Source organism: Talpa occidentalis, unplaced genomic scaffold (assembly GCF_014898055.3).
Source record: "Talpa occidentalis isolate TD23 unplaced genomic scaffold, MPIMG_talOcc4v2.1 talOcc4.7, whole genome shotgun sequence".
NCBI classification, from domain to species: Eukaryota; Metazoa; Chordata; class Mammalia; order Eulipotyphla; family Talpidae; genus Talpa; species Talpa occidentalis.
The window spans coordinates 100,767,993-100,792,909 of NW_023605083.1; the positions used below are offsets into that span (position 1 = coordinate 100,767,993).

The 24,917-nt window shown below is 40.5% G+C and overlaps 1 protein-coding gene and 1 non-coding gene across 2 annotated transcripts in view; both read left to right on the forward strand.

The window, feature by feature from the left end:
- Positions 1-24,917, forward strand: part of TNFRSF13B (TNF receptor superfamily member 13B) — a 96,849-nt gene that overhangs the window by 57,581 nt on the left and 14,351 nt on the right. The window lies entirely within an intron of this gene.
- On the forward strand, positions 18,780-18,883 carry LOC119233122 (U6 spliceosomal RNA). The gene has a single exon (XR_005122274.1). It is a non-coding gene; the product is annotated as a U6 spliceosomal RNA (small nuclear RNA).

Sequence of the window (24,917 nt, forward strand, 5' to 3'; positions counted from 1 at the left end):
ATTTTTAATGTTTAAAAAAGTTACTGATCTTGGTTTAAGACTACATTTGCCAAAGCAGGCAGATGTCCAGGTTTGACAATGTCCTGGTTGTAGCTTTATGAAGAGAAAACATCTGAATGATGAACTGAATTATTCAGTCTCTACTTGGACATTTTGTATGTTTTGGTTGCCAGATTTACCAGTATAGCTCTTTTATTCTTTTATAGCTCTTGCATTTCCTAAGACAGCTGACTTCTTGGCATTGTGCTCTTTGGAATTCAAATAATCACTTAAAAATATTGTGTTTATTGAAGAAGTACATTGTGTCACAATAAAAAATGCACATTGTATGAAAATGACAGGGTCGAATGGAAAAAGTAAGTCTCCTTTTGAAGCTTATTCCCTAAAGGCAACTGCTGGGAACAGATTATATTCCATAAAACTCCAGAATTTTTGTGCTTACAAGAATATATAAATACGCCTTCCTGTAAACTACAGTGGGAACGTATTGTAAATTCTGTCATGCATCTTTATTTTATACTTAATCTACTTTACTGATCCTTAATATCAGCACAAATAAATGTAGCCATTTGTCTTACTCTGAAGTAGTGAGGAATGGGCTCCAGGCTGCTGGGTGGTCTCCTCTGATTATGTCCCTATGGAGAATTTCTTCCCCTCCTCCACAGGGTCTGGAATGGGGCCCAGTCAACTACAGGCTCTCAATAATTGTTTTTAATAATATGGTAAACCCACTCAAAGATCTGGTACAGAGTTCCAAAAGTTCATTAACTCAACAAATATTTACCAACTTTCTACTGCACCCCAGGCCCTGTGTTAGGAGTTGAGAGTGAAATGGTCACCAAAACAAACACAATCCTATCAGCACCCCTGGTGAATCACCCCAAGGTCTTACTGTATCACTCTGTCCCAGACAACTTCCAGAGGTTGGTTCATAAGTCTGAGTCTGAGGGTTTTCTCTAGAATTTTGTGGAGCTGTTATGCTTGCTGCAGGACTGGGAAGACATGCCAATAAATAAATGAGCCCCAGGAGCAGACCAATAGGACTGGTAGGAATTATTGCATAAATACCCTAGCCCCCTGCCCTTGGACATGAGTTTTACACCATATACTAGGGTTTCTCCGTGGGATTGAGCACCAGTTACCCACCATAGTAGCTGGCATAATAGTCTTTGCTTAACTGCCTAACTTCCTGTGGCATTCTCCTATCCCTTATCTGAAATCCCCAAATAAACAACCCCTATACTTAATATTCATCTCTCAGGGTCTGCTTATGATAGAGTCCAAACTAGGACAGGCCTGGCCCTTCCATCTAGTGAGAAGAAAGCTAATAAATAAGCCATAATAAATAAATACATAATAAAAAATTTCGGTAAGGAAAGCTCAGGATACATATGAGAGAGGGCGGGTAGAGAGAAGTGTGCGTACGCAGCTTGAATGTGTTAGGATGCAAGGTCAGGAAAGGTCTCCCAGGGAAAGTGACCTTGAAATAGAGACCTAGAGGAATAGTTAAAAGAAACAACATTCTAGACTGAGGGGAGAGCATGTGCAAAGGTCCTGGAGGCATGTCCTTAGCACATTCAAGTTACAGGAAAACACCAACTTCTCACTATAATATAGTGATCAAGGGAGAGTGGTATGACAGGTAGCTACAGGGTAGGTGGCACTATCTAAATCATGTATTGCCTGTTAGGACAAGCAGTTTTCACTTTTCTTTGAAGATAATGGGGGAGCTTACAGGAATGGGGGACTACATTATTTCAGACTATTCTTCCTACTGAGAACATTAGAAAAGCTGGACTAAATTAAAAAGAAAAACACATCTCTTTGAAGGTACCATCAAAGCAGTAAGAAATTGTGGGGATTATGGAGCTGAAATCTGGGAGAAGATGGATGCCCAGAGGGGTAATACCCCTCAAGGTGATTCCTAACTTGAAAACAACATCTGTGAGTCTTAGAAACTGGGCAGAGTTTTCATTAGACTCGTGGATTTTGGAGTTTAAAAACCTGACAAGAAGGAGGGTTTATTAAACACCCAGGGTTTTAGGTTGGGATCCTTAAGGGCTTTCTGTTAAGAATAAAGGTGAACAAAAAATAGACCAGGGGCCTCCCTGGTGGTGCAAGGGATAGGTGTTAAGCACAGCACTGTGAAGCTATCTGCAGCCTCTGCAGCACAAGTTCGATCCCCGGCTAGGGAGATACCCACATGGTGCAGCAGACCTCTCCTGTCTCGCCCACTGCTCACCTCAGCAGTGTATTTCCATCAGTCTACCTACTCTGTTCCTCACTCTATCTCCAGTGAATACTCTTACCTCTGACCTCACCTCTGGTAAATCCTCTCACCTCTGGTGCAGGAGAGACTCAGTGCACCCCAGTTCTTATATGCATAAATAAATTCTTATTTATTTTTCTTCTAATTTTTTACATCATTGTTCATTTTTAAACAATATTTACTTCCCCCCACTATACCCTCAGGTATAGTCTCCATAGAGTTTCCTTCACTAATGCACCCGTGCACCATCACCTCAGTCTCCTGTGCTCCTCCCTCCCTCCCTCTGATCCCTCTCCTACCTCATTCCCTGCAGTATGTCTCTGATTTATAATTGTCTGTTTTGCTATGTTGTGTTTTGTACTGTTATTATTTTTTTACACTGATGTCTTATTTAATTCCCCTATACTCCTGCTATAAGTGAAACTGTCCTATATTTTTCTTTTTCCTTCTGGCTTATTTCACTGAGCAGGGGCTTTCTAGCTCCAACCATGTTGCTTTGAATGGCATGATTTTATCTTTTTTGATTGCTGAATAATATTCCGTTGTGTATATATACCACATCTTCTTGATCCAGTCATCTGTTTTGGGGCATTTGGGTTGTTTCCAGGTTTTACCTATTGTAAATAGTGCTGCAATAAACATAGGTGTACAGGTGTCCTTTGGGTAGATCCCTAGGAGTGGAATTGCTGGGCCATTTGGTAGCTCCATTTTTAGTAGACTGAGGAAACTCCAGACAGTTTTCCATAGTGGTTGGACGAGTTTGCACTCTTACCAGATGTAGGAAAGGAACTTTTTTACCACATCCTCACCAACATTTGTTGTTGCTTGTTTTTTTTTGATATGTGCCATTCTTACTGGTGTAAGGTGGTATCTCAATGTGGTTTTGATTCGTTTTTCCCTGATTATAAGGGATGTTGAACATTTTTTCATATGCCTGTTATCCATTTGCATTTCCTCTTTGGAGAAATGTCTTTTAAATGCTTCTGCCCATTTCTTGACTGGATTGTTTATTTTGTTTTTGTTGAGTCATGTGAGTTCTTTGTATATCTTTGTGATCAGTCCCTTATCAGTTGAATGGAGTGCAAAGATTTTTTCCCAATCAGTGGGGTGTCTCTCTGTTTTGGTTAATGTCTCTTTTGCTGTACAGAAGCTTTTCAGTTTGATGTAATCCCAGGTGTTTATCTTTTCTTTGACTATCTTTGCTTTGGGTGATGAGTCTTTAAAGATATTATTGCTATGTATGTCTTGTTGTGTTTTACCTATAGTTTCTTCTATATATTTTATGATTTCATGTCTTATGTCCAGTTCTCTTATCCACTAGAGCCCTAAATAAAGACATAGAACTCATGGACTTAACAGACATCAATAGGATATGGCACCCAAAAAAATCCGAGTACACCTTTTTTCTCAAGTGCGCACGGATCATTCTCCAGAATTGATCGCATACTGGGCCACAAGACAAACATCAACAGATACATGAAGATCAAAATTATTCCAACTATCCCCTCTGATCATAAAGGCATCAAATTAGAAGAAAACAAGGAACCCTCCCACTTCATGGAGATTGAAATCCACACTACTGGAAGACCACTGGACTAATGAGGAGATCAAAGAAGAAATTAAAAAATACTTTGACTTGAACGAAAAGGAGGACACCACTTTCCAGAATGTATGGGATGCAGCAAAAGCAGTAATAAGAGAAAAAAATATAGCAATACAGGCTATATATCAAGAAACAAGAAACAAGAAAGAACTCAAAGAAACAACCTAATCTCACATTTCAAAGAGCTAGAAAAAGAACAACAAAAACCCTAAAGCCAGTAAAAGAAAGGAAATAATAAAAATCAAAGAAGAAATAAATGAAATGGAAATAAAAAAAACAATCAAAAAGTTCAATGAAACCAAAAGTTAGTTCTTTGAAAAAATAAACAAGACAAACCTCTAGCCAGGCTCACAAAGACAAATAAGTAAGTCTTAAAAAAAAAAAAAAAAAAATGAGCTAGCTTGAAATCATCTCTATACATTTAAAAAAAAAAAAAAAAGTAAGAAAGAAAGAAATAGACCATTCCTCACAGGGATTGAACCCTGGCTTCAAACCATTTCAATTCCTTGCTGGGATTAAGGTGATCTAGGACTGTTAGTGATTCCAGATTTCCTGTCAGAAGCAAAAGTAAGGAAAATGATGATATCAAATTATCTCTATTATTTTTTCATACAGAATGTTCAAGCTTATAAGAATACAAAACTTGATGAAAAATCAGGAGGAAACACAACAATGAAACAGACCCATTGGGATCCAGATAATGGTATTATCTGACCCAGACTTTAAAATAGCTATGACTTGTGTTCAGTGAATTAAATGACAAGATGGAGAGTTTTGGCAATGAATGGACTCTATAAGAGAGACCAATAGATGAACGATATTGCTACCAGATGATACGGCAATCATGATCTTTGGTATTTGCCCAAAAGACTTGAAAGGTTATTTGCAAAAACCTGCATATGGATGTTTATAACAACTTTGGTCAAAACTTGGAAGAAACTGAGAGATCCTTCAGTAGGTAAATGGATGAATAAATAAACTATAGTAAATAAACTATAGTGACCCAGAACATGGAATATTATTCAGTGCTAAAAAGAAATGAATTATCAAGCAACAAAGCTGCAGGAAGGAACCCTAAATACATATTAGTAACTAAGAGAAGTCAATCTCAAAAGGTTACATACTATATGATTCCAACTGTGTGACATTCTGAAAAAAGCAGAACTATGGAAACAATAAAAAGATCTGTGTTTTCCAGAAGTTAGGGCAGAGGGAAGGATGAATAGTTTTTAGGACAGTGAGACTATTCTGTGTGATACTATCTTTGGATCCACAACATTACACATGTCAAATCCCAGAGAAAATACAACACAATAGTGAACCTTAACATAAACTATGAATTTTGGGTAATGATGATATTTCACTGTAGGTTTATTAATTGTAACAAATTCACAATTTGATATGGGATGTTGGTGGTGGGGGAATCTATGTCTGAGGGCAGTAGGAAATTTATGGGAAATCTCTTTACTTTCTGCTCAATTTTGCTATGAACTTAAGCCTGCTTTTTAAAAAAATCTATTTTTAAAAGAAGACTTGAAGAAAATAAACCAACAGAAAAGAAATAGGGCAATCAAACATAAACTGTGCACCTGAAAAATTCAGTAACTGAAATTATCAATAAGAACTCAAAAGATAGGGCCTCCCCTGGTGGCGCAGGGGTTGAGCGTTGGGCTGCGAGGCTGCCTGCCAGCCTCTGCAGAGCTGGTTCGTTCCCTGGCCACCAGCGAGGGTCCCACAAAAAAAAAAAAAAAAAAAAAAAAGAAAAGAACTCAAAAGATAAATTTAATAGCTGATGAGATACAATTGAAGAGAGAGGTAGGGAATTGGAAGATAGAGCAGAGGAAAATATACAGACTGAAGAGACAAAAGAGCATAAGAGTGTAAGTGGAGTCCCAGAATAAGAGAAGAAAGTATTGTGCAGTAGTAATAGCTTAAGAGATAATGACTAAGAATATTTTTGAGTGAATGAAGGATGTCAAGTTACAGATTTGAGAAGGACTATGAACTCTTAGCAGAATAAATACAAAGAAAACCACATCTAGGCACAACACATAACACTACTGGAAATCAAACACAAAGAACAAAAGCTTAGAAATGGGCAGATTAAAAATAAGGCATGAGAAGACAGAGTACTTTCAATGATGGACTGACATAATATCTAATTAAGTTTCGAAAAGCTCATCTGAAATTGCTGGAAGAGAATGTGTGGCAGGAGATGAGTTAGTGGTTCAGTTGAGAGTGGGTGGGCGCAACAGGCATGACAGGAGTGAAGATAGGAGAAAAATAGGCATGTTGAGAATGTTCTGTATCTTAGAGATAGAATAGACAACTCTGAGATGGGTAAGATGTGGAAATGAGAAAAGGAAAGAATCAAAGTTCCTCTCCAGATTTCTGGCTTGAAGAATTCAATAAATGGAGTTGTCATTTACTGAAATGGAAAAAACTAGAAGAGGAAATGGTTTTGGATATGGTAATCTTTGTAGGTGATTTACTCTCTCAGAGCTTCATTTTTCTCAACACTAAAGTAGGGTGTATCCCCTACTAGTTTTATTAGCTGTTATTACTGAAAACATCCAAGTTGAGAGCTGGAAACAGGATCTTACCACTTCTACCCTGGGGCCCTGGATTCTTTAATACTCTAGCATGAAAGCTGAAATAAGCATGCCAGCCCAGTTATAGGGTTTAGGGGCCTCAAAGCTGGTTTTGCCTCTTGTATTAAAGCCAACTTCCCACTTATCAGGGAAAACAGGAAAATAGATTAGCCTTCAATAGTAGCAGGAGATTAAACTCAAATACTGCAACACAAAAGATCTTAAATTTTTTTCTCCTTTATCCAGACCTTAAAATTCTGTTTCTGCAACCTGATGATTGCTAATCTGCCTTATTCCATTTGCATATATTGTTTTGGTTTGATAACCACCAGGAGAGATTCATATTCACTCTCACTCTCTTGGAGAGAATTTTCCTGTGAGACAGGCTGTACCAGAAACTTTTAAAGTTTTTGTTTTTCCCAAGCAAGGCATTGATCTGACCCAGTTCAACTCAATTTAGATGTGGATAGTCTTCCCTGTGCCAAGTGCTGTGGGACCCCCAAATGTTAATTCAATCTGTCCTTCATTTGGTAAACATTTCTCCCTGATCTTCCTTCCTAACCCCAATAAACTTTTTTTCTATTCAATTGATATGTCAATTTCACTCCCTCCTAAGTACACCAACTGCTTGGGCTGCCCTTCACCTAGACCTTTGAAAGCTGCCTGTTCACCTGTGTGGGCGCCCCACCCTGCCATATCACTTTACCCTACTGCAGTGTCTGACTTTCTGTTGTCTACTTTTGTTGACATTTCTCTCCCCCACCTTGGGCTAAGAGCTCTATGAGTGTGCCCCTGGCACTCCTGAACACAGTAAATTTTCCGTTCACTCCTGTGGACTGACTGAGTGAGCACTCCTGCTTCTGGGCCTGAATGTCCTCTCTGAGAGGGTTGAAGGTCTCTGGGCAGGAGAACAACAGGGTCAGGGAGGAGCTTGGATCATGTTTGGGTCCTGATGGAAACCCTCAGCACCACCTGTTCAGTACCCACTAATAAAAGCATGGGTTCTAGAATGAGAGATGGAGGAAATTGTGACTCTACTACTCTCTAGGCTAGGGGCAAGATGTTCAGTCTCCCTAAGCCTTGACTCCCTTTCTTATAAAATGGGAGTGATGACATCTACTTTACTTTGAGGATGAAGTGATTTTTAAAAAGTTCATGACTGGCACATAGTAAATGTTCAACTAAATGTGGTCTAGGGCTCACAGTTTCACTGTGGGTCCCAATCCCCTTTTCTGACGAGGGCCCCTATTGCTTTCAGATAAGGAATACTAGAGGCCTTGGCATAGAAATCAGCCTCTCACCCCTTCTTTCCCTCATTCATGCAGCAATTATCTATAGGGTGGCTTTCACACACTGGGCACAGCTCCAAGGAGCAAGGACAAGATGACACCAAGATGAAACTTCTGGCCTCCTGGAACTTACATTAGTGGAGAAGCAGATAAATTACCCTTATAGACAAAAAGGCCAGCTTATTTTAAGCAATAGTATGTGGAAGGAAATATACCAGATCAATGTGGCAGGGAGGGAGCGGTGGGGACTCTACCAAGGGGTCAGCAAGGCCTCCCTGAGAAGGCATTGTTGTTGCTAAGACTCAGGCGCATTTAGACCTGTCTGAGCCTTCCGACAGGGGAATAGCATAAGCAAAGGCCCTGAGGTGGGAACGTGTATGACATGAGTCTCAGGGTAAGGGAGTGGGAATAGAGGACAGAGAGGCAGTGGGTCCAGGTGGCCTGATATTTGTCCAGGTTCTGTTCGTGGCTCTGTATTTCTCCCCCCACAGGACACGTGTGAGTCAGTGGGCTGTGGATATGAGTCAGACCATGTCAACCCAGGCCAGCCCATCTTCTCACGAACCACCCAGTTCATTGATTCTCCTTCCTGAATTTGTCATCTCTACCCAGTAGAACCCAAAGGAACCAAAAGTTTGAGGGCTTGGTTGGTTGGTGTTTAATTTCCAACTTTCTCGTCCATTCATTTATTCCTTCAACAAATATTTGTAACTTTTCTGGGCTCTGAGGACAAGTCAGACACTCTGGGCCCTTGGGCAACAACCCAGAGCCCAGGGGCTTCGCTTTGCCATCTATACAATGGGCAGGCTGGGCTTGGAGACTATGAGACACTTTTAGAGAATTGGTGATGGCAGAGAAGCCTGCAAATACCTCTGCCCAACATTTCATGTGCAACATAGGGAGAGGGGTGGGAGAGAAAGGGAGAAGGGAGGAGAAGGGAAGAGAAAAGGACAGGGGAGGTGAAGACAGAGAGGTTTCTTTTTGCTCTAGAACTTGAAATATAAAGGTTTTCAGCTGTTGACTGCCCCCCCCCCACCTCTGTTTCCCATTTACTCAATCTACGACCGACCCCAAAGCTGTGAGACATGGAGATCACGGACTCACCACTCCTTCCTCAGCTGCAGAGAGGGAGAAGTCCTTCAACCTGCCTTCTCTGTCTCCAGTCTTAAGAACAGGCTTGAGGGTTGGGAGCCATTGATAAGGCTGCACTTTTTGTTGAATAAATATTATCTCTGCTCATAGCCAAAGTTAGGGGCAAGAAAACCAGAAGCTGATTTCTTCTTTCAGTGAGAAATCCTCTTTTATTCTCTCTGGGAGCTCTCTGGACATGTGGGAGGAGTATGGAGAGTGATGCCACCCAGAGGGAAGGGTCTCTGTGCTGCAGTCAGATCACTTACTAACTCCACAGGGGCCTTAGGCAGCCACTGTACTTCCCTGGCCCTCACTCTCCTCTTCAGCAAGTAGGAATCATAATAAATGAATTCTCAAGTAGCCTAAATAAGGTCTGTAAAGGGCTTGGCACACAGTAAGCCAGTAATAGGTGACAGGTTTTATTATTAATATAAATATAGGGACATTGTGAATTGAAAATAATTACTTTCCCGACATGATATCCACTTGATTGTTCGCTAATGTAGCTCCTCTACCGGCTTAGGGAGGCCTTCGGGGCACTAGGCACCCCTTGAGGAAAGTGAATATTCACCATAATGTAATTTTGTTATACTATACATTATTATTTTCTGTATATTTTTTCAAAAAAGGGAAATAAAAAGAAAGTTCTCCTTCAGGTACCAGCTCTTTTTCCCAGTGCAGATACACATCCGTGCGTAGCTTCACATGCAAATTATTCATTTTTGCTTTTTGTTTTGTTTTTTTCTTCATAAAATATTTCCTTATTTTCAAAGTGCAAATTAAAGTTGAAGCAACATGATGTCATTTCTGACCTGTTAGATGGCCAAAAAATCTGATACTAAATGTAGCCTGTGGTCTGATATTATCTTATGTGGTCGGATTTGGGAAAAGAACATAGTCGCTCTTTGCTAGTGGGAGTGACTATAAGTGTGGCCAGCTTGGTAACATTTATGGAATTAGGGAAATTCTGATCCCACAATTTAGAGGTCCTTTTGAGAGCATCCACCCAAGAAAGACTTTCATATGTTTGTGAAAGACACACACAGGTCTGCCCAGAGCAGTGAGGAATCTGAAACAACCTAAATGTTCCCCATAGAGTAAGGACAAGAAAGTAACTGGAATATCATGCACAGCAGGTGGGAGGAATGAGTGAGCTGTGTATAAATTCATATGAGTTGATCTTAATAATGTTGGGAGAGACCCTCCCTGGTGGCGTAAGGGGTTAAGCATCAGCACTATGAAACAATCCGTAGCCACTGCAGCACTAGTTCGATACCTGGGCCAGGGAACTACCCACATGTCACAGCAGACCTCTCCTATCTCGCCCACTGCTCCACTTAGCATGTATTTCAGTCGATCCATCTTGTCTGCTCCCTACTCTGTCTCTGGTGAATCCTCTTACCTCCCACCCACCACCTCTGGCCTGTACCTAAGCTCTTGTGTGCATAAATAAATATATCTTAAAAAAAATAATGTTGGGAGAAAACAGGAAGATACATCATGTTATATACAGACCACTATTTATGTAAAAATTAAAATTAACTCATGCAAACTAGTTCTACATCCTGTATTGTTCTTAGATAAACACATATTTATGAAGGTATAAAAATGACCCCAGGAGACAGAGTCATGTTTATGATGGTGGTTCCTTATAGAGAAGGGAAGAGATAAGGTATGGGGGGGGGGGTGAAGTGATTTTAGGGCTTTCCCTATAAGGTAGGAGAAATTCTAAAAAGCAAAATTTGCAGGTGAATATGCCAACTTTTGAAGCTGTAATTCTGGATGGTGAAAATATGAACTTTGTTATATTATGCATTATTATTTTCTGTATATTTTTTCAAAAAGGGAAATTAAAAAAAAGTTCTCCTTTACAGAATACATTGACTAAGAAACATAGAAGGAATGAAAGGTTTAGAAAGTCACCATCTTGTGAGTGGAATACTTGTTTCAGCCAAGGACCATGAATGAATGCTAAAGTCATCAAAATAGAGAAAGAAGCTAGGAACATTGTTCCTAATAAAATGTGGGAACTCTTACTGTAAAGAGACTGCTGTTTGCTTCTTCAAAGTAAGTTTTGCTAAAGAGATGGTATTTAGCATTTCTGAGAAATGAGTAGCAATGGCGGGAATTGACACATTAGCGATGCAGGTCATTCAGCACATCTGAGTTGTATATGTAAATTGCATTCATGAAAATCAAGGGCTTTCACTGCATTTCTAAGAAACATCCTTTTCTGGAAACTCTTGCTTTTGTCTTGCCACTGGGACTCTCAGAGAAGGTTTAATAGCAGGGTCTCAAAGAGGCCACTGAGTTGCAGACACGAGGGTGCTTCAAACACTTGAAGACAAGCCATTGCTGCTTCAAAGAGACCACATGTCCAGAGTGGACCAGGGCCCTTGGGGCCAAAATATGGCAGGCACACTCGTGTAGAGTGGAACAGTCTCACTGGCAAATACTGATCCACATGAAAATGTCCCTTTGATCAAATGATTCTGCTTAAGGAATCCGAGCCATGTGATGAGGTGTGAGGAAGACATCTATGAAATGGTCTTGGAGTGGTGCATGGAATGTAGTAAGAGCCCATTAAGAGCTCATTTAAAAAGATAAGGACTGATTGAGAAGATATCTTAAGTGAAAAAAGTAGACTCTGAAATTACATATTTCCTCTGCATAAACCAGTAATTGGTTAAAAAAAAAAAAAAGGTGTATGTGTGTGTGGGGTCGGGGGGTGGGGAGAACAAGGCAATATCTATTACCAGTGGCACACATATTCGTGTAAATGCTGGGCTTTACTGGAAGGCTATGTGAACAAGATGTGTTAATGGGGAAGGCAGCCTTGTGTATCTAGATGGGAGAGAAATGTTCTTTTTTACTATATTCTCTTTTTGTGCTCTTTGAATATTTTCTTTCCCAGGTCCTCATTTTAAAGGTTCAACTACATGTAAAAATAAATGAACCAGCACACAAACCCTGTGGTATGATATCTTTACTCTGGTAAAGATACCAGGTATCTTTCTGTTACTTTGACTGTGGAGCTTAAAATTAGAATCCTGCACCCCCCTGGGAGACAGCTCAGAAGGGCTGGTTTCCGAATGAGGTTTAGAAGGTTCAGAAACCTCCAGCACCTGTTCTGAGGAAGCCCGGGCAGAGGGGGAATCTATTTTCATGGGTCACGATATCCAAACGTGGCCAACAAAAATAATTCCTTGTAGCTGTGTGGCTTTCAGCAGGAGGAGTCACACGTGCAGTGCTTCATGGTCACCAGTTCAACAGATCAGGAGAAACGAGGTCCACAGAGATTAAACAACTTCCCCACAAAAGACCCACAGCTTTGTTCTGCCTGGTTTCATAAAATGTCCTATCAAGTGAAAAAAAAACCAGAAGAAAGAAGTGGATGTTTCTATTTGCACAAAGCTCAGAAACAGGTAAAATGAACCTATGGTGACAGAAGTCAGCAGACTAGTTATTTTGAGGTACACTGCCTGGGGCGGGGGGCATGTCGAAGGGGGAGGGCACTGCAACTGTTCTTAGTCTGCATCTGGGTAGCTTTGTCTAGGTGTGCGCGTTTGTAAACATCCCTTGACCTGCCCACTTAAAATGCATGCATTTCACTGCAGGTAAATGACATCTCTAATGAAAGAAAAATAGAAAGCAAAAACAGCCTATTATTTGTAAACCTATTTGACCAAAAGCATTAACAAGGTGCGATCAGCAAGAGATGGACATTAGAGGACTGTATCATTCAATTCTTAGCCACCCCAAAGTCAGCTTGGATTTTGTTTGTTTTCAGTTCATGCCTCACCTATGCTGGCTTTACAACTCCAGGGTGCTAGCTCTGGTTCTCGAAGGCATAGTCTGCTCATTAGATGAGACAGCTTTCTAGATGGCAGAGCTAACCCCCTGGGAGCCAGCTGTTCAGTGAGGTGGCAAGGGCTCCAGCTCTGGGGGTGTGCAAAGAAAAGGTGAGGAGGGGATACAAAGAGAGCACCTGACCCTGACTCTGGGCTTACCCATTTCAACAGGTAGAAAGTTCCTGGGAATAGACTCTATGATGCTCACAGAGCCATCCCACCAGTTCAACTGTGGTTTTGTTACTTTTCATTGACAGAAAGCATCTTCTCTGTGTACAAATTTAAACATTACAAATAGGGGCCTCCCTGGTGGCACAAGGGGTTAAGCACCATGCTATGAACCAATCCATAGACTCCGCAGCACGAGTTTGATCCCCGGCCAGGGAGCAACCCACATGGCACAGCAGACCTCTCCTGACTCGCCCTCTGCTCCCCTCAGCAGTGTGCTTCGGTCAATCTGCCCGCTCTGTTCCCCTCTCTGTCTCTGGTGAATCCTTTCACCCCCAGCTTCTCTGGCCTGTATCCCAGCTCTTGTATACATAAATAAATAAATCTTTAAAAAAATTACAAATAGGGATAAAGTTCTCTTTGACCATCACTCCCAATCTTGATCTCTTTTTATCCTACCTGGAAGTAACCCCAGTCATCACACATCTCCTTTCAGACTTGTGCACCACATTCATATACGCATGATCACAGAGTGTGATTTGTTTTCATCTTTGTTTTACTAAAAGGTACCTTACTATGGCTTTTCTAAAAATATCATGCCGTAAGCTGCCCTTTTTTTTACTCAGTGGCCTGTGTTGACAATCATTTCATGTGACTGCTTACAGACCTCATTCTTTTTAACTGTTGCGTAGTATTCCTGGTTATGACCTGTGTACATTTTTATTCAGCTGTCCTCTTCTGAATGGGCATTTACGTATTTCTAGTCACTTGCTACTATTAGCTATGCTCCAGTGAGCACCCCTGTGCACCTATGGGGAATTTCTAGGTCATGGGTTGGTTGTATGTCCTACATTTAATGGCCCCTTGCAGATTCACACTCCCTAGATCTTCAGCACCCAGCATTATCAAACTTGAAGACTCTGCCAACCTTATAGATGATCATTAGATTTTTAGTGGATTTAACTTGTATTCTCTTGACTGTTGATGAGATTGAGCATTTTAGAGACTTACCAACTGTTTGAATTTCCTCTCCTCTTGTGCTCCCTCTCATCCTAGTCAGCCTTTTGCTTTCTTCCCTCTCACCCTCCCTCCTGCGGTAACTGCTTCCTGGGATGCCTTCCCTCCACCCACCTGATTCCATCCTCCCCACCCCTTTCTAAATGCCATGACCTTTTTGCAACTTCTAAATTCCTCTTACTCCAATCTTTAGCTGATGTGCTTCCTATCCCCAGGGGAGTTTTAGAGGCATTGCAAAGACACAGAAATAAGGTTACAATAGTATGATAAAGGTTATAGTGAATTTATATAGTGAATTACTATGTGTTAAGAAATTGCTCTAAGAATTTAATGGTGTTAACTCACTTCACCCTTATAACAACCTGTGAGGCAGGTACTATTATCATACACTTTTTACAGAAGAGATAATGAAGGCATAGAGGAGTAAATTACCAACAAAATTTCCTGTCGGGAAGTGGTAGAGGCAAGATTCAAACCCAAGCTGTCCATTCTAGTATCAGTCTCCCAAGGACTTTGATAGGGGTAGATAGGGCTGAAGTAGTGCAGTGAATGGGCACCTGATTGCCAGGGTGCAATCAGGGATGGCTTCCCAGAGGAGGTGACACCTCAACTGAGTCTAAAGAAGGAATAAGAGGAGATGACCAGTCAATAAAATAGGAAATGCAAGGGTGAGGCCTAGGTAAAGGCAAGGGCCTGATCAATTCTTGGACACTAAAGAACTGGTTCACCCTGGCTGTATCCTGGGGCTTGTGTGGCAGGGCAAGAGACCAGGCCCAAGTGAGACATGGTCAGATCTGGAAAAGGTGTAGGTCATCCCTGAGTTTGTACCTCATCCGAAGGCCAGGCCAGTCCTTCCTCTGCTCTGTGCCAGTGGGCAAGGTGTGGTGGGGACTCAGCAAACAGACCCAAGGGGACTCCTAGAGCATCAAGCCAGCTCTGGGGTTGGTTCCTGAGCATCAGCCTTGGTTCCTGAGACAGTGTGCGCAGGCGCAGGGGTGCAAGGGGTGGCGCTGATTTACATTCTCCAGGTTTGGGGGAAAACCCAGGAAGTGCAGCCAGGCACTAATCAAATCTAAGGTTAATAATAAACGTCCTGAGTAATGAGTGGCTTGGCCCGGAGCAGGCGAGGAGGCCGGAGCCGAACCAGCCAGAAGGAACAGAGTGAGTAGCCAAGGGAGCAGGCAAGGCTGGTGAGTGGAAGTGAGGAGGGCTCGATCAGGGGCACCCCATGTGGGCTCAGTGGGGTTTCGTGGGGTTTCGTGGGTGAGCTGCAGTAGAGGACAAGTTTGGTCTATCCGGAGTTGCCCTAATCCCATGCAAGTGGAGTCTGGGGGCTTTGGGAGTTTGTGTCTTGCACTCTGGGGGTAGAGCTACCAAGACTGGGGGGTTTGTCAGGAATTCCTCCATGATCCACACCACAAGCTGCCCCCTGAACCCATGGCCAATGGCCAGGACATTTAAAAAATAATACACATATATATATTTATAACATCATATGTTGTGTGTATATATATATACACATATATTTACAATATATTTTATTTAGAAAACAAGGATATATTATTTCATAACACAAATAACAGAAAGTGGTGCTTGAACACTAATTTTGGACTGGTAGTAATGTGTAGGAAATGCAGAGAGTCACAGAGTCAAGAAGGGTTAAGGTCCTTATGTTTACCAAAAAAGAACACAGATTTTTTTTAAAAAAATACTGCTTTGGCATTTAACATATTGTGTTTTGGAATTGGCACATATGCAAAAGTAGAAAGAATTTGAAGACCCATCCTGCATGTTACCCAAATTCAACAATATTGATACATGACCAATATTACTGCATCCATGCCACCTTCTCCAATTCCAGTCCTACTGGACCATTCAGAAAGCAATTGCAAACATCATATTGTTTGTTGAAAACAAAGCACAAAACTTCTTTCTTTTTAAAAGATTTATTTATTTGTGCATACGAGAACTGGGGTACAGGCCAAAGATGGAGGCGATGAGAGGATTCACCAGAGACAGAGTGGGGAACGGAACAGGCAGACTCACTGAAATACACTGCTGAGGGGAGCAGCGGGTGAGTCAGGAGCAGTCTGCTGCGCCATGTGGGTCAGCTCTCTGGTTGGGGATCAAACTCATGCTGCAGTGGCTGCAGATAGCTTCATAGGTTGTGTCTTAACCCCTTGCGCCACCAGAGAGGCCCAAAACACAAAACTTCTTTGAAAACACAAAAAAAATTCTTAGGAAAACAAAAGCCAAATAGCTAACCCCCTGCCAGGTCTACTTCTGAAGAGAAAGATTTCTTGGGATCACCAAATTGCAGATGGTGTTCAGGCTTTTCCAGTTGATTTGTTCAAACCAGGATTCGAACTTAATTCATATTATACTTTTGGTTATGTGTTTTCCTGTAGAGCAGTCCATTCTGTCTCATTATTTATCTGTGTTAATTTGTTGAAGAAACTGCATTGTCTATCCTGTAGAATTTTTATGAGTGGCAGCTTTAAAGGTTTGCTCAAAGGCAGCAGCCTGGAGGCATATGTTGCTGAGGCAGATGAAGGAATCCCAATCTGTCCCGGGCACAACCCCCACCCAAAAGTGTCCCAAGGCAGGCGAGGGACATCAGGACCTGCTCTCTTCTGCTCTGTCCCCAGGGAGGGAGCTTAGCTTCTGACTCCTTTTTGTGTCCAGCAACCAGGTCCCCAGGTAAGACCTCAAATGTATACAATTTGAGTTGGACAAGCAGAGTACGGAGAACGGAGTACAAAACAGCTGGGGGTAGGGGGTCCAACAAGTCAGGAATCATCCAGAATTGTGGCCTGACACCTAGCGGGGCTGCCCTGGACAGGAGTCAGGTATTCTTCTTCTCCCCAACCCCCAGTGTGTTTCTCCCAGGCTTGCTGTGAGACCTGGGGTGCGTCCCTCTCTGGGGACCGGTTTCTTTCTCTGTAAAATTAAGCACTTCTGTCCCACCAAAAGTCCCTCAAAAGCGTTAAAGGGCCTTGAACCTGCCAGAGTCCCTCTTGAATACAAACTAAGAAGGACTGCTGTTAGAAAAATAAAACAAAACAAAAAAAACCCCACTGACTTTCTATAATCCAGCATTTTCCAAACTAATCGAACCACAGTGGACTTTCTTGATACAACACCTACTAACAAGCTAAGCCCATGAGGAAGCATAGATAGAAGGGTCCACAAATCACCTTTTCTGGCTGATCTTTGGTTTTGGGGTACAGGAGAACATGGGGTATCAGCCAGACCCACAGACCCAGGCGTACAAGAGGAGTGCTTCCATTCTTCACTTTATGTCAACAAGCTTCTTTCCCAGTCTCCCCGTCTGCTGGCCCATGCGAATCTTGGAATTTCCTGCCCCTTTGGCACTGGATAATGGTTCTGGGGTTTTACCTAAGACAGATGGTGGTGGAGGAGGTGGGAGAAGGGATGGTACCGATGGTCAGTGGGGACAATATCACTCCCATCGGATGTAGCAGTTTGCTGCCCATGAAGGGTTCTAGAAGCTAGGGTTGTTTGGTGTTTGTTTTACACATTTTTAGTTTATTTTTTTTAATTGAGGAATGATTGACATAGCCCCAACCCCAACCCTAACCCAAGGCTACCACTAATCTACTTTCTGTCTCTATTAGTTTCAGGTGTACAACATAATGATTAAATATATATATACATGGCAAAATGATCACCACAATAAGTCAAGTTATTCTTGTGATGAGAACATTAAAGATCTACTTTCTTAGCATTAAGTTTGTCTTTTGAATAGTTAAGCCAATGACTGGAGGTCCAGAAATCACAAAAGAAGCTACAATAGAAAGTCTCTTGCCTTCCATGTCCTCCATCTACCCAGTTCTTGCCTTCCCTAGAATCAGTAGTTTTACTGGGTGTAATTTATGTTCCATAAAGTTTCAATTGTACAATTCAATGTTTTTAGTATATTCAGAGTTGTGTAAACATCACTATAATGTTCGAGATTTATATCTTCACTGTCCCCAACCCCCACCCCAACCTAAGACTACCACTAATCTACTTTCTGTCTCTATAGATTTGCCACTTTTGGACATTTTATAGAAATAGAATATTGTGTTTGGTGACTGGCTTCTTCCACCTAATGTTTTTGAGATTCATCCATGTTGTAGGATGTATTGTACTTCGTTCTTTTTATGGCCATATAATATTCCACCTTATGGACTATACCACTCTTCATTTATCTATTGTCAATTGGTGGATATTTTCATTGTTGCTACTTTTGAGCCATTATGAATAATGCTATTATAGGACATTCATATACAAGTATTTGTATGGACATGTTTTCAGTTGTCTTGGGAGTGGAATTGCTGGGTCATATGGCAATTCTGTATTTAACATTTTGAGAAAATGTCCAAAGTGTCTCAGCCATTTTATAATCCTGCTTAATCCAGCAATGGGGTTCTAATTTCTCCACACCCTCACCAATACTTACAATTGTCCATCTTTTTTCATTATAGCCATCACAGTGGATATCCCACTGTGGTTTTGACATCCATTTCCCTAATGACAAATGATATTGAGAATATTTTCATATGTTTTTGGCCACTTATACATCTTCTTTGTAAAAATGTCTATTCAACTCCTTAACTTATTTTTAAAATGGGTTATTTGTCTTTTTTATTTTTCAGTTATTCAGTCTTTATATATTCCCATAGAAATGCCTTATCAGATACATGATTTGTAAATATTTTCTCCAGGTCTGTGGATTGTCTTTTTACTTTTTTGGTGGTGTTTTGAGAAACACAAAATTTTTTCATTTTGGTGAAGTCTGGTATCTCAATTGTTAGTCATTGGTGAAGTTGGTGTCAAATCATAATGATTTCTCCTGTTTCCTTCTAAAATGTGTCACATGTACTAAAATTAGAATAATGCAGAGATTAGCATGACCCCTGCTAAGACGACACACAAATTAGTGACTGTTCCATATTTTAAAGGAGTTATTCTAAAGGAAGTGAGTCAGAGGAGAAAGATAAATACCTAATGGTTTCACTTATATGTGGAATCTAGAGAAACCGAACAAAGGATCAGACAAAGACAAACTGTAAGACCGACCCTTGAAGCCAGACGGTAGATCTGAGACACTCAGGGAGGGAGGGGAGTAGAAAACAGGAGGAGAGGAGAGCAATTTGGACTGTGGTAAATGGTGGAGGCTTTGGTGGCAGGAAAATTATGGTGACCACACCCAAGGGGAGAGATCTTACATTGTGAAAACATAAACAAAAATCTTAAAAAAAAAAAAGTTGTCTAGCTTTACTTCTTTGATTTAGGTTTATGATCTACTTTGAGACAGAGGAAGAAAGGAAGAAAGTCTGTGAGTCGGGCTATTATGTACCTTCGTTTGTTTTTATTTTTGCTTTTCAACTTACTATATCTCTGAGTTCTTTCCATAACAATATATAAATAGCTATTACAAGAGTGAAAACAACAGTAGTTTTGACAGATGTTGCCAAATTGCCCTCCGGAAAGGTTATCCTTATTTTCTTTCCTTCCATAATGAACAAGAGGGCTACTTTGCTTTTGACCTGCCAATGACACACCTCAGAGGAAAGGGACATCACCAAGTATTGGTGACAGGCAGCTATGGGAAAAAATGTCTCTAAAACTTACAATGTTTGAACTACGGTCTGAGTTCTGGGAGTAGTCTCCAGGCCTGGAGTGTTAACTTGAAGATACGTTTATTATTAATAATAATTAATATAATTATTTTGTTATAAGATGGTTATATAATTAATCCATTATATGTTATACTACTTACAGCGAAGAACTACCCACTTGGCACCATGTCTTGGGCCAGTCACTTGCTTATCAAGTTCACATCCTTGAGAAAACTCTCTCTGCAAAGGAAAGCCCATAAATTCCATTTGACAGATAAGGAAAACTGAGGTTTTGTCCTGCCCAGGTCCTTCCCCAGCGTGACGCAGGACTGACTGAGCGCTGTGCTCTACCCACCCTGACCGCTGGCCCCGCATGCGTTCAGTCACTGAACCGTGGCAAATGAGTTTCCAAAATGTGATAACAGGAACAAACATTACAATGGGGAGAAGTGGCTACTTCTCTCTTATAAACAGAAAATAGAGTGACTTGACTAGTTCTCCCAGAACTGCATTTAATTCTGATTTTAGATCCAGCTGGAAATGGCAGTCTCACTGCCTGAGAATCTCTGAAGGTTACCTTGGGGGCTGGCAGGGGTAGGTCTACAGTTATTTTCAACTTCCAAAAAAACCTGGTGGGAAATTGTATACAGTAACTGAACTAAAAAAACCATCCTTTTCTCTTCCTTTTCTTTCTCCTTCTCTCCCTCCCCTTACCATCTCTCTCCTTTCCTCCTCCTCCTTTTCCCTTCATGATTAATACAATCGAGGTCTCTGTCAATTCTCCCACATGTCGCCCAGATTTCAGGCCATGGTTCCTCCAGGCCCATACCCCATCTCTTTACATTGAAATTCCCTCCTACCCTCCCCAGACAACCTGCCTCATAGCCCCAACTCACATTGCAAGCAGTGTTTGCTCAAAGATTGGATGAAAATTTCTCCTGTCTATGAAGCTTTTATTGTTCTTTCTTTTCAAGTCACATCAACAGATTTTCTTGCCAAAATTTTAGAGAGCAAAAATGAGAAGCTAGTACTTGCCTCCATCCTATTCCTTTCTCCAGGGGACAGACCCTTCCTTTCAGTATAGAGAAAGAGAGGACTTTGGCTTAGTTAGGCCTTTGTGGCAGGAACTGGCCCTTTTATTTCCTTGACCCACGTCCAGGTCTTGACCAGCACAGCACTCCATATAGTAAAGAGTGGCAATATTAAAAGGGCAATAGTTCAGGAGGTTAAGCCTTTACTAACGTGCTCGTTGCCATGGTGAACAAAGTATTTGCCATGTATTTAATATTCGCAGTGGCCTTATGAAGTAAGCAATGGCATCCCCATTTAACAGGTAAAGACACTGTGTGTCAAAGGGGTGAAGCTGTGTCCATGGTCACACAGCTGGGAAATGCTGGACCCAGGATACGAAGTCCAGTAGTTCTAAGCATTGTTGCCCAGTGACTTTATGAGGCTCACATTCAAAGAGTCTCGGGACAGAATTTGCTTATACTGCTAGTTCTTGACTTTTCAATTTTAGACATTCTGATTGGATTTCTTGCTTTCTAAGATGAGAACTTAACTCTAACATCACTATCTGTATACATACCACGCCCCTCCACCTGGCTTCCCTTAGCAGGTTTAGTTAGATCCATGCAGAGTGTGAGCAGTTCCCACGCAAGGAATGGGCAGACCCAAGTGGGTGGGGGAAGCATGTGTGGTAGCACCAGCAGGCGTTAAACCCAGGCAGCCTGGAGCTTCAGCCCATGATGATGCCCTCAGGGTTTTCCAGGGAATCCATGAACAATTGACCTGGATGCTCCAGGGTAGATGACAGCCTGAAACTGACCTCTTTGCTGGCTGTCAGCTAATTAGTTTGCCTTCAAAATGCAAAGGCCTATATCATTCATTCCTGCCCCTCTCCTGCCTCTTGGAAGTCCTGCCTTTGCCTTTATTTACTTTATTTAGACTGTAGTCTAAAGGACTGTTTCCCCTCACACATTCGAGTAAACTGTTTTATAGCTGACATAATTCAAAGTCTCTGAGTTATTCATTCACAGTTGTTCACATGTTTATGATATAAATATTGTTCATAGCTGCACCATATATATTTACTAATTTTCCTGAAGTTCATAACTCCTCAGTTTTCTATGCCAGTATCAGTAATACTCTTGGACAGATCCAGCCTGTCAATTGGGCAAAAATACTGGCTTATCTCTTGTTATTATGTTTTCACTGGAGACACCATTTCCTCTCTTCTGTTTAGCTGGGATCTCTCTAGACTGTCAAGCAATTGTCCCTGGAGATTTCCTTCACCTCCAGTCTGAGAATTCCTATTTTCCCTCTTTGCTGAGGGGAACAGAGGCCTGTTTTACACCCTTCTCATTTTTTTGTTTATTCCCTATATTTGATGGTGCACATCCTCAGGAGCTCTCCAAGAAATAGTGCAAGGGTAGAAGATAAAACTTTTGCGATTTTGTATGTCTCATATGCCCTTATTCAACCCTATGCTTGATTGATAGCATAGAGTATGGTAGACTGAAAATAATTTTCTATCAGGAATTTGAAGGCATTGTTCCACTTTCTTCTTATTTTGCTTTTTGGTGGTAACATATATAGCAAAATTTACCATTGCAGTCATTCCTAAGTTGACAATTTAGTGGCATTAAGCACATGAAAAATATTTTGCAACTATCACTACTGTCTATAACTAAAACCTTTTTATTATCCCAAACAGAAATTCTGTGTCATTAAGCAGTAACACCTACTTCTCCCCTCCCCTCAGTCCTTGATAACCTCTAATCTACTTTCTAACACCATGAATTTGACTATTCCAGTAACTTCTTCTAAGTGGCATCATATACTTGTTCTTTATGGCTGGTTGATTTGACTTAATGTCTTCAAGTTTCATCCTTGTTGGAGCATATGTCCATATTCTATTCATTTTGATATCTGAGTAATATTCCACTGCGGGTTGCACGTTTTATTTTTAACTGTTATTGAGCACTTTGGTTATTTCTACCTCTTAGCTGTTGTGAAAAATACTACTATGAATATTGGTGTACAAGTATCAGTTTGGACCATTGCTTTAATTCTTTTGACTATATACCTAAGAATGGAATCACTGACCAATTTGAGAACTGACCAAATTGTTTCCTACAGTGGCTACACCGTTTTTCATTCCCAGGGTCAATGCATGAAGACTATAATGTCTCCAACACTTTTCTCCACTTTTTTGATAATAGCCATCCTAATAGGTGTAAAGTGGTGTCTCATTGTGGTTTTGATTTGCATTGAAAACATGTTGAGCATGTTTCATGTGCTTACTGGCCATTTGTGTATCTTATTTGGAGAAATGTCAATTCAAGTCTTTTGTCTAGTTTTGACTTGATTGATCATTTTTTGTTGTTGAGTTTTAAAAATTCTTTCTATAATCTGAATATTAATCCCTTATCAGAGATATAATTTGCAAATACTTGTTCCCATTCTCTAAGCTGCCTTTTCAGTCTCTTGATCTTGTCCTTTGATGCACGAAAGTTTTCAATTTTGATGAAGCCCCATATATCTGTTTTTCCTTCGGTTTGTGTTGGCGTTATAAGCAATGTGTTGCCAAATTCAATGCAAGAAGATTCCCCCTATGTTTCCTTGTAAATGTTTTAGTTGATGCATTTTGAGTTAATTTTTGCATTTGTTGTGAAGTAAGGGCCCAACTTCATTATTTTGCATATGGATATCCAGTTTTGTTGAAAAGACTATCTTTTCTCCACTGAAAGTTCTTTGTCCTCCTGTCAAAAATCAATTGACCATATTATGCAGGAATTTATTTCTGGGTCTCTATTTTATTCCATTGGTCTATATGTTTGACTTTATGCCAATTCCATATTGTTTAGCTTTCCAGTAATTCTCAAAATCAGGACGTGTGAGTCGTCCAACTTCTTTTCAAGATTGTTTTGGCTATTTGAGGCCCCTTGCAATTTCATACAAATTTTTAGGATGGGTTTTTCTATTTGTGTAAAAAAATCATTGGGGATTTTATTAGAGCTTTATTGAATCTGTACATCATTCTGGGTGCTATTGACATTCTAACAATATTAAGTCTTCAAATCTGTGAACACATGTGTTTACATCTTAATTGCTCTCATCTATGTTTAGTAGTTTTCAGTGCATACTCCTTTTACCTCCTTGGTTAAAATTATTCCCAAGTATTTTATTATTTTTGTGTCATTTTAAATGGAATTATTTTCTTAACTTTCTTTTAGAATTGTTCAAGTATATATAAATGTGACTGATTTTGTAGCCACACCTTTGCTGAGTTATTAGCTATAACAGCTGTATATGTGTGAAATTTTTAGGGTTTTCTACATATAAGGTCATGTCATTGGTAAACAAAGATCATTTTACTTTTTCCTTTGCTATTTCCGAACTCCTTTCTTTCTTTTTCTTGCTCTTGTTATAACTTCCAGTACTCTGGACTCTTCTAGTCAGAAGAGGTAAAAGTAATCATCTTAGTCTTGTTCTTAATTTTAAGGGAAGAGTTTTCAGTCTTTAATCATGGAATATAATGTTAGCTGTTGGTGTGTCATATGGCCTTTATCATGTTGTGTAGGTTACCTTCTATTGTTAATTTTTGAGCATTTTTATCATGAAAGATGTTGATATTTTTCAGGTACTTTTTCTGCATCAGTTGAGATGATCATATGGTTTTTCCTTATGTTGACTGATTTTTATTTATTTTTTTTTTTTTTGTGAGTGTATTCACTAACTTTATTGGTAATCATTTCATAATATACTTGTGTATCAAATAATCACATTTTACATCCTAAGTCTATGAATGTTAAATATCAATTACATCACAATTTCTGGGGAAAATTATGTTGATTGATTTTTATATGTTGAACTATCTTTGCATTTTGGGAATAAATCCTTTTTGGTTAGGTATATAATCCTTTTGATATACTATTGGATTTGCTTTGTTAATATGTTGTTGAGGACTTTTACATCTATATTTGTAGAGTATGTTGGTCTGCAATTTTCTTTTTTTACACTATCTTCATTAGGCCAGCAATCAACGTAATGCTGATCTCATAGAAATACAGGCCAGGGAGCTACCCACGTGATGCAGCAAACCTCTTCTGTCTTGCCCGCTGCTCCCCTCAGCAGTGTATTTCAGTAGATCTGCCTGTTCTGCTCCCCACTCTGTCTTTGGTGAATCCTCTCACCCCCTGCACCTCTGGCCTACACCCCAGTTCTTCTACACACACCCAAAAATCTTCCTCCCTTCTATTTTGTGGAAGAGTGTACAGAGATAAGTGATAATTCTTCTTTTAATGTTGGTAGAATTCACTGATGAAGTCATCTGGTCCTGGGGTTTTCCTTGGAAGGTTTCTGATTG